This window comes from Musca vetustissima, unplaced genomic scaffold (genome assembly GCF_032173495.1).
Source record: "Musca vetustissima isolate MV318-11 ecotype Yass unplaced genomic scaffold, APGP_CSIRO_Mvet_v1 utg8130, whole genome shotgun sequence".
Lineage (NCBI taxonomy): Eukaryota > Metazoa > Arthropoda > Insecta > Diptera > Muscidae > Musca > Musca vetustissima.
Window position 1 is genome coordinate 407331 of NW_026883078.1, and position 11377 is coordinate 418707.

Sequence of the window (11377 nt, forward strand, 5' to 3'; positions counted from 1 at the left end):
ATTCAACGAAACATTCACGAAATGTCAACATGTCATTTGCAGAGATGCATTTTCTTTCGTTAAGTATAACCAAACCCTCTGTCTCTCACAAATAGATATCTGCTGGTGGTTTGTATGAAATTCAACATATTTTTATGGGAATAAATGTGAATTAAACGATACTTAATTAAGCTCAAAATAATATCTATTTATAAATTAGTAATAGATAATTAAATACATACATAATGGTACCTAATTAAGCTGAAACTAATATTAATTTACAAATGTGTAATAAATAATTAAATACATACATAAATACATTTATTTTGTATATATTTTCTCAATGTTCTACTGCGCCATCTATACGTGATGTATACACAACAAACTTAGTAATCGTCAAGTTATTTTTTCATTTCGTTGATTTATTTTCTCCCAGCTGTTGTCAGGCCTGATTCTATGCCAGTGTGTATGTGTGAGTGTTTGAGTACTTTGCGAATATTCTCAACTAGTTGTTGTTTTTTCAAATCTAACAGCAAAGGAATTGTTTGGGGAAGCCAATATTTTGCCATTTTTTCGCTTAAATTGTATTTAATTTTGCATAATCTCAGTGCTAGTCTAAAGAATAACAAAAATACTATCCGAAAGAGACTTTTGTGTTGGAATTCAACGGATATTGCATATATAAAAAGTACCCCAAACAAAAACAAAAAACGCAATGAGTTTTTCCGCGGCAAATGATTTCAATGTGAGTGGTGGTGCCGGTATTTCTTCTCCGTCGTCTGGTGGCAATGATGCCTCCTCTGTAAATCCTTTATTTGCCAACAGATCTGTATTGAAGGAACTGAATAGCCTCGATAACAAGGGTTTGGTAAGTATATGTTCTTCTGTATGGATGAAATGTATTTAATCATTTGAAGTTTTGAATAATTGATCATGTGCTGCTTTTTCATCAACACCAGCACATCTTAGTTGGTATGGAATTCTAAAAGTTCAAGTGATATGAAAACCAATTTCAGACGTTAATATTATTTTTTGTAAAGATGGACAGGGATTGTGTTTATTCTGACATTTCTCAATAATATGTTTTAATAACCATCAATATCTGCAAGTTAAAACATTACTTGAGAAGTGTTAAAAATACAATTTCGAATCAAACAAATACTAACATAAATGTTTGATCCTATGTTGAGGTTAATACGAACAATGCAACTACGTAATAACATTATTGATAGATTACCTCAACATATTTTGGAATGTGTCTAGATGAAATATCCCGTTGGAGGATCATTTGATCCTAAGTTCCAGGATGTACGATTTAAATGTACTTTCTGAGCACTTCTCAGAATATTTTAACATTTTAAAACAAATCAAGTTTAGGGTAACCATTTTGATATTACCGTAGTAGTCCTCCTTGAGGTGATTACAGTGATATATATTTTATGTTGGGGAGATGCATACTTCCCGAGATATGGGCCTTGAAAGGTCGGAACATAATATGGGTACCATTTTAAAACTTTTAACGAGTACTTTTTTTAAGATCAACTTATGAATCAAATTAAAGGTTTTTAAGGAGCCGGTCTTCGGCCAGGCTTAAGATTTTCCCCTATGGACAGGCGCAATCCAAAATATTTTATTTCAGTTTTATTAAATATTATATACATTCTAATGATATACTCTTCTTCTAGTAGTAATATGGCTGATAAAAAAAAAACGATCCATGTGGCTTTAGCCGTTTTTTACATACAATTTTTTCTGAGGAAATCCATATTTTTCTGAGGTATAGTATTCAAATTTTCACTTTATAGTAAATATCGTAGACTTCCACTCAAAAATGTCACCACAGTAAGACCCGAATTTGATTTCACCAACATTATTTTTTGTGGGGATCTTAATTCTACCGGGAAATTTGGGGTATCAACATTTTGAAGTAACCCCACATTGACTGCTCTATATATACATGCGGGCAGAATTTCCTTTAAGGGAACCCCCCCATTCTCGGTTTTATTTTTTCAAGATTTGCAATGGGCTGGTAAATCAATACCAATGCTTGTTAAGGTTTGTAACTTTACACATATATAATTGAGGATTTAAAATAGAAGAAAAATAATTTACAAAAAAATTTTGTTGTTTTGTTGTTGTTTTTTGTAATCAAAAAAGTCCTTATTTTTGATGGCGGGCATGATAACTCCTCACTGGAACATCGGAATCCGAAAATTCCAACGGTGTTAGAAAGAGTACATGTCTGGCTCTCGTATGAACTAGGATTATTGACTTCGCTCGAAAATTAACAAAATGGTGGACATTTGAAAAAATATTTTTGAAAAATCGCCGATTTTTTACTAAAACTCAAGTTAAAAAATAAGGAAGATCTTCACCTGTTGAAAACATGTAAATTTGAATTTACTATTCAAAAATATGTCGACCAGTGCATTTACTTTGTTTCAATTATTTTGAATTTATCTAAATATTTTTGATTCATCACATGTGCTTTGAGGTTTAGTTTTTTCTGTATTACAATATTGAGCTGATTGTAATTATATTTTTCATTCGTTTTTCAAATCATTGAAGTGACAAGTTCAAGAAAGAAAAGAAATAAAAAACAAGATATTCCATTTCAATTTTGTGTTTTTTATTTGTCTAATTGTTCCAGAAGTTTAACTGAATTATAATATAAAATCTAATAGGTTATGGGCCCAGATAACGCCCTATAAATAAAATTGTGAATATGGACAAGATGAAAAGAAACATAGAACCGTTTAACGGTGCAAAATATTCAATTTGGAAATTCCGTGTTAGATCAATTCTTGCCGAAAATGATGTGCTTAAAGTTATTGATGAAGAAGTGCCAACGGAAATTACTGAAAATTGGATAAAAAGCGAAAGAAATGCCAAGGGTATTATAATCGAGTATCTGAGCGATTCGTTCTTAGGATTTGCAAATAATGACTGCAGTGCCAAACAAATTTTCGCAAATTTGGATGCCATTTATGAAAGAAAGAGCATTGCATCACAACTGGCCTTAAGAAAGAGGTAGCTATCATTAAAATTGGAAGGAGAAACATCATTATTAAATCATTTTCATGTGTATGACGATTTAATATCTGAGTTGGTAGCGGCTGGAGCAAATATCGGAGAAATGGATAAAGTCTCACATTTATTGCTGACACTCCCAACATCTTATGATGGTGTAATTACGGCAATCGAAACACTATCTGAAGACAATTTGACGTTGGCATTTGTGAAGACACGTTTACTTGATCATGAAATTAAAATCAAGAATGACGGAAAAGACACCAGTATGAAAGTACTACAAGCAATAAAATACCGTCGGCGCCCATTTAATAAACCAATATCACATGACTTCAAGCATAAAAAAAGGTTGAAGACCACGAAACATTTTGACCCGTCCATAAAGTGTCATTATTGTCATAAAAATGGCCATGTGAAGAAGAATTGTTTCCTGTTCAAGAAAACATTGGATACGAAAAACCATGGAGATGTAAAAACAGTTCATGCAGCAGTTCAATCCGAGAAAGGATTTGCTTTCATGATTTGTCGGGAAGCTTATGTAAGCAGAGAAGATGGAATTTCTTTTTTGTTAGACTCTGGAGCTTCGGATCACATTATTATTGATGAAAACTTATTTTTTGATTAAGTCAACCTTGAATCGCCAATTAAAATAGCAGTTGCAAAATGTGGTGAATATATTCATGCTACAAAACAAGGAAAAGTTAAACTATGGAGTAGAAACCAATACCAGATTACACTTGAGAATGTTTTGTTTTGTCAAGAAGTTCCACAGAATTTGCTCTCAATAAGAAAGATGCAAGATGCTGGATTGTCTATTGAGTTTAACTCCGAAGGTGTCATTGTACGAAACAAAAGCCATGTAATCATTCAAGGTAAATGTAAAAATAATGTTCCGATAATTTGTTTTAAATCATATAAAAGCTTGTATGCAGCAAGTGCTGCGAAATGCAATAGTTATCAATTGTGGCATGAGAGATTAGGACACATTAGTAAGAGTAAATTTATGGAGATAAAGAGTAAGGAAATGTTTTGTGATAGTCAACTTCTAGACAATGTGCGTCCCAATGAAGAGTTATGCGAAGCTTGCATAAATGGAAAACAATCCCGATTAAGTTTTGGTAAATTTAAAGACAAGGGACACATAAGGAGGCCATTGTTTGTAATACATTCCGATGTCTGTGGACCGATAACTCCGCCCACAATTGATGAGAAAAATTATTACGTGATCTTTGTCGATGAATTCACTCACTACTGTGTGACCTACTTAATTACCTTTAAATCAGAAGTTTTTTCTGTATTTAAGGATTTTGTTGCTAAAAGTGAGGCTCTATTTAACTTGAAAGTTGTTAACTTGTATATTGACAATGGACGGGAGTATTTATCAAATGAATTGAGGGATTACTGTATAAATAAAGGCATAAGTTATCACTTGACTGTGCCATATACCCCACAATTGAATGGCGTTTCTGAACGAATGATAAGAACTATAACAGAGAAAGCGCGTGCCATGATAAGTGGAGCAAAATTAGACAAAACTTTTTGGGGTGAAGCTGTTCTAACAGCAACATATTTAATAAATAGAAGTCCTAGTAAGGCATTAAAAGATAATTTGAAAACCCCGTTTGAGATGTGGCATGGGAAAAAGCCCATTTTAAAGTTTTTGAGAGTTTTTGGGTCCACGGTATATGTACATGATAAATTGAGAAAAAGAAAATTCGATGAGAAATCATGGAAGGCTGTACTTGTTGGATATGAGTCGAATGGCTATAAACTGTGGGATGTGGACAATGGACGTTTTGTTATGGCTCGTGATGTAATTGTTGATGAGAGAAATATGCAGTATTCTAGAGATCTAAAAGACACAGACCGTAGTAAACCTGATAATGTTAACGAATTTCGGAAAGAGAGTACGGAAAATGTAATCCTGAATGACAGTAAGGATTATTTAATGAAGGAACCATTGTACTCGAGTGATGTAAGAAATTTCCGGAAAGAGAGTACGGAAACTGTTATTCCGAATGAAAGTAGGAAAATGTTAAATAACGAATCACTTCATTCTAGTGCTGTAAAAATTTTCCAGAATGAGAGCACGGAAAAAAATTTCCCGAATGAAAGTAGGGAGAGTCATTATCAAGAGCATGCATTGCCAGTAAAATGTAGAAATGTTGAGCAAAGTAAAAGTCAATTGCAGAATGACAAATTTATTCAAAATGAAGGTAATTTGATAAGGAAGAGTGATCGCTTAAAAGCTAAGCCACATGTATCATACAATGAGAATGAAACGTATTTAGATAATTGTATTATGATTGCATACGCATTTGTTGATAATGTACCGAATTCATTTGAAGAACTTCTATATAGGGATGACAGCACATATTGGAAAAAAGCTATTGAGGAGGAACTTGATTCTCATTTTTCAAATGAAACCTGGTCAATTGTGCCAAAGCCAGAAGACAGAAATATTATAGACTGTAAGTGGGTTTTTAGTTTGAAACATGATGAGTTCGGTAATCCGGTAAGATATAAAGCTAGACTTGTAGCAAGGGGATTTACACAAGAATATTTGATTGATTACAATGAGACATTTGCACCAGTGGCCAGAGTCTCTAGCTTTCGGATTTTAATATCTATTTCAAATCAGTTTGGTTTATTGGTACATCATATGGATGTAAAAACAGCTTTTTTGAATGGGGTGCTAAAAGAGGAAATATATATGAGAATTCCCCAGGGTTTGACATGTGAAGATGGTAAAGTTTGCAAGTTGAACAAGGCAATTTATGGTCTCAAGCAAGCCGCAAGATGTTGGTTTGAAGTTTTTGAGGAGGCCCTGAAGGACATGAGATTTGTTAGCTCACCTGTTGACCGTTGTATTTATTTAATTGATAAGGGTGATGTACTGAAAAATTTGTATGTATTGCTTTATGTTGATGACCTAGTAATAGCTTGTTCAAATAATAAAACTATTGATAATTTCAAAGAGTACTTGAAGAGCAGATTTAAAATGACGGACCTTTTTGATATTAAGTTTTTTATAGGAATGAGAGTTGAAAGACATAATGATACAATTACTCTAAGCCAATCTGCTTACATTGAGAAAGTACTTAGAAAATTCGAAATGAATGACTGTAAGCCAATTGGGAATCCACTTCCAACAAACGTTGATTATACTGCACTGAATTCAGATGAAAATTATAACGCCCCGTGTCGTAATTTAATTGGATGTTTAATGTACATAATGCTTTGTACACGACCTGATCTAAGCACATCGATAAATATCCTGAGTAGATACAGTAGTAAAAGTAATAAAGAATTGTGGCAATGCCTGAAGAGGGTTCTTCGATATTTAAAAGGCACTATTGATTTGAAATTAGTTTATACAAAACAATCTTGTAGAGAAGCTATATTTTCGGGGTATGCTGATGCTGATTGGGGAGGAAGCAAAGATGATAGAAAGAGTACTACTGGTTTTCTGTTTATGATGTTTGAATCAAATATAGTTTGCTGGAATACAAGAAAACAAAACTCTGTTGCAGCATCCTCTACAGAAGCTGAATATATGGCATTATTTGAGGCTGTAAGAGAAGCGTTGTGGCTAAAGTCATTGTTAACAAGTTTAGGTTTTGTATTCGAAAATCCAATCTTAATTTATGAGGACAATCAGAGCTGCATAAGTATTGCAAATAATCCCTCATGTCACAAGAGATCTAAGCACATTGACATCAAGTATCATTTTTTCAAGAGAGCAAGTGGAAAATAATCTGATTAAAATTGAATATATTCCCACAGGCAAGCAACTGGCTGATTTGTTGACCAAACCCTTGTCAACTCCACGATTCATGGAACTAAGAACACAAGTTGGATTAAAGAATTTAGAACACTAAATATAAGTTTTTTTTGGTCTGATTAGGTTTTTCTGGGTTTTCCCTAGTCCTTGCAACAAATGTTGGACCATAAATATTTTTACCCAGATATAACAACTTGTCAATTTTTTATTAAATACTATTTAAAGGATCGACATATTTTTGAGGCGGCGTGTTGAATAACATGTAAATTTGAATTTACTATTCAAAAATATGTCGACCAGTGCATTTACTTTGTTTCAATTATTTTGAATTTATCTAAATATTTTTGATTCATCACATGTGCTTTGAGGTTTAGTTTTTTCTGTATTACAATATTGAGCTGATTGTAATTATATTTTTCATTCGTTTTTCAAATCATTGAAGTGACAAGTTCAAGAAAGAAAAGAAATAAAAAACAAGATATTCCATTTCAATTTTGTGTTTTTTATTTGTCTAATTGTTCCAGAAGTTTAACTGAATTATAATATAAAATCTAATATCACCGATTGGCTTTATCCTAGTTCATAGATAGCTATACACTCACAGAGAAACGTGTAAAAATTTGAAATCGATTGGGTTATTAGTTTTTGAGTTATCGCGCCCGCCATTCGCAAAAAAATGTTTAGAGAAAAACGCGTTTAAAGTTTGAGAAGCCCTTCAGCCGTCTCTTGATGCTGATACAATAAATCGGCTATATCTTCAAGAGTTCTTGAGATTTTCATTTGAAATTTTGTAGGGACATTCTTTAATTAGTGTAGATTCGAATTATATCAAAATGACCCCGAGAATGGGGGGTCCCCTTAATTTAAAAAGTCGGTCGATGATTTAAATCTTTCTCTTATGGATAGGACTACCAGAACAGAAGATTCGTTTAATATCAAAAATTGTTCTATGTAGCAAAAAAGCCTTCGGTCCTGGATTTGATTTTTTATTATGCACAGATGGACATTTGGGTTACAAGAATATAATTTTATTCTAATATCAAATTTCGTTCCATATATCCGGCCTTCTTTGGACTGGACAACCCGAGCTGAACCAAGCTAAAAACTTGGAATATCATACCTCCGGAAGTACGAACTTACAAAATATAAATTTATATAATCCAATAATCAGAATCGGAAGGGATACCTGCGCTTAAATTTCCCAACATTCATGAGTGGTAGTCTTTGAGATATTTAATAAAATATGGAGGCATTTTTGGAAATTACCAAAAATGCGTTTCCCCCAAAATATGATAAATCAGTATCAATAGGGGACTATACACGTTAATAATTGCAAACCTCCCGCACATTTAAAACTTTACTTCTTAAAAGTCATACTTCCCATGATATGACCATGAAAAATTCCATGTCGATCGGGGAGACTTGGATTCTTTGGTGTGCCATTTGTATGAAATCGTACAAAATTATGTATGTATGTTAATTTTGACTTAATCGAGCGGTCGTTGTTGTTGTCTTAGTCGGACAAATATTGGGAGTTTGGTATATCATTTACCTATAATCGGATGAAACTATATATGGAAGCTATATCTAAATCTGAACTTCACAGACATCAAAACCAAAATTCAGTACACTGAGCAAAATTCTGTTTTAATTAGACAAATATTGGGAATTTAGTACACCATTTACATAAAATAAGAAGAAACTATATATGGGAGCTATATCTAAATCTGAATCAATTTCAACAAAACATAGACAATACCCTGGATTTAATTCCGTACGCTGTGCAAAATTGTGTCTCGACCATTTCCTGTTGCCTGTTACAAACGTATGCACAAAAACATAATACCCTGTACCACAGTGTGGTGAAGGGTATAAAAAGATAAGGATCACTTCCCATATTTCCCCAGGTTCCAAAAGGGTTAGGATGTTCTCTATTTTTTAATTCATGTCTTAATTTTATATATTGTTATAAATCCATGTCTATGCTGGATCATAAAATAAAATTAAAAAAAAATCAAAAATCATGAAACATGAAACATATTTTTTAAAAAGTCCACTGGTATGTACTTCCTCAGACCTTTTCTTTAAGACCCCTATAATAAATGAACACCCTATTATTATTATTTTTAATAAACTCGGAAAATTCCTATGCCCGAAATTCTTTTTGGCTATAAGGTCCACATATTCTGAAAGTACTCCTTCCTTATACTTTTTGTTTAAGACCCCTCCCAACAACAAACTTTTTATTTATTTTTTTACAATGACCCATTTTATCTGAAATTGTGGGAAATTGTGAAGAGCAATTGCCCCCTAGAAACATTTCAATTGGCTATCAGAGGAACCCAAAACGTTAACTAAATTCATTATCTTGGACAGCAGAACGAATGTAAAGTGATATCAATTATGGGTAATAATAGTTAAGATAATATTTTTTTTTTTAATACTTTGTGGAAAAACAAAATAAGAAGTAAGCATAACAAACATTAGGCTCCATTTCTATTTTACTATTTAATCAATAATGAAATACGTTTAACGATAAAGCAACAAGGCCTACTGTCAGTCACATCGTATCGGCAATTACTTTTTCAGTTATTGTTTATAAAAATACAGAAAAATCAAATGAGTAAAGCTTGCGCTTGCCAGCCAACATTCATTGATTGCAACAAAAATGAAAATACCCCATAGTGGGGATTACAATGGTCAAATAGGTTTGTGCGTACCTACTTAATGACTAATCGAAAGTATTTAATATTCCAAACAATATGAGTTAATCCGGAATTGTACACCATTTCCTATGGAATGACATTGTGGGCTATGCAAAATCTAAAAAAAATGAAAAAAAAATTACTTCTTTCGTATATGTTTCCGAAGATACCCTTAGTATTGGTTAAGGTTAATATTTCCTTTTTGGCAAATCGCACCACAAACAATCGCTACAAGAAATACTGCCAAACATAATATTATATTTTGTTTTATCAACATTTTTCTTCTTATCGTTTAGCTTATATGGCGGGTTGCCCTACTCATCTTCGGTAGTATTACACTGACGTATTTAGGTTTTGGCACAAAATGCCAAATAGTGAACATACATATGTAGATGTATTAACATTTTGTTTTTGTTTTTCTTATTCATGTTCATCGTTGTTGCTATTGTTTGTCTATGTTCAATTTTTGCCTTTCAGTGCTTGCTTCTTCAATGACTGTTCATAATTTAATTACTTTTTTGTTTTTGTTTTGTTTGCTTCCCATAAACAGCAACAACCATAAAATGCTTTTTGTGTGTGCGCGCTTTTGTTGTTATTCCCGTTTCCTGTGTGATCTATCCCTGACCGTGGAAGATGGCATGCAATAATACTCCACGATGAAAGTCGGTCGTGTCTATCACTCATAGACTACAAATATATTTTTTAATTAAAAAATTAACCTCATCTCTTCAATCAAGAGCTAAATAATTAATAATGAATGTCTTTTTACTAAATTTTAACAAGTAATAACAAAAGATATTAAAATTATTTCAAATAGACAAGAAATCGTCTAAAACGAGAGAAAGCTTCTGAGGCATTACTTTTTATTAGGGGGTGTGGAAGCTTCACTGCTCTATTATGAGGAGGACTTGCTGCTCATTCAAACAGCCAAACGAACAACTACAACGTTGACGATCGATTAAAAAGCAGAACCGTTCATACCATCTGTGGTTTTTGTGTATTTTCAGCTTTGTTTTTTCTTTCTTTGCTTTCTGCTTTTTTTGAGTTTTGTAATTATGGCTATTGTTTATTGACGTCCAGCCATTCAGTTAGTCAGTGAGTCGTCGTCGATCTTTTTTTCAAATTTGCTCAACAAATTGAAATTTTTGTAGTTGACGTTGTTTCGTCGTTGCATTTTGTCGATCGTTGCCGCGAACGCTGACATTTTGTTTTTGCCAAAGAAGAAAACAGACGGATTTGTTTTTAAAAATCAATTGAAATTCGCCGGGCGATTTTTTATATAGTGTGACACACAAAATATTTTTAAATATTAAAACAAATTAATGCAAATGTTGTTCCATTTTGTAAAAATATTGTGCTTGAAATGATGATTTGTTTAGTTTTTCGTTTACCTTGAGCGGTGATGTGTTTTTACATTTCATCGATATGCTTTCAATTTCACTTGTCTGAGAGTGAAATGTTGTGGGTGTGAATTTGTATTGCAATTTTGTCTAATTAAATGCAATTGAAATTTTCTTCGATTCAATTGAAAAAAAAAAACTAAACTAAAAATCAAACTGCTGCCTGTCTACATCACAACACCAACCAACTAGTTATGGGAAATTCTGGTGGAAAACAAAAATCCAACGATGAAAAGGTAGGGCAACAATTTATACGAGCATATTCGTTTATAAAAGTAAATAAAATGCGTTTGCACTGATTTTATTTATATGTACATTTTTAAATAAATAAGTGAATAACCGATCGTTTGCAATATATGTCATGTGAAAAAATGACAGATAATCGTGGTGGTATGATGCCCTACAATGCGGAATCTATTTGTTTTATTTTTTTTAATTTAAAAACGTATAGATGTAAATGTTTTATGTTGACATATGGT

General features: G+C 32.5%; 1 long non-coding RNA gene across 1 annotated transcript; it reads left to right on the forward strand.

Moving 5' to 3' along the window:
* Window positions 1-3672: 3672 nt before the first annotated feature.
* Window positions 3673-7285, forward strand: LOC133329829 (uncharacterized). Its single transcript, XR_009754325.1, has 2 exons — window positions 3673-3881; window positions 6796-7285. It is a non-coding gene; the product is annotated as an uncharacterized LOC133329829 (long non-coding RNA).
* The last annotated feature ends 4092 nt before the right edge of the window (window positions 7286-11377 follow it).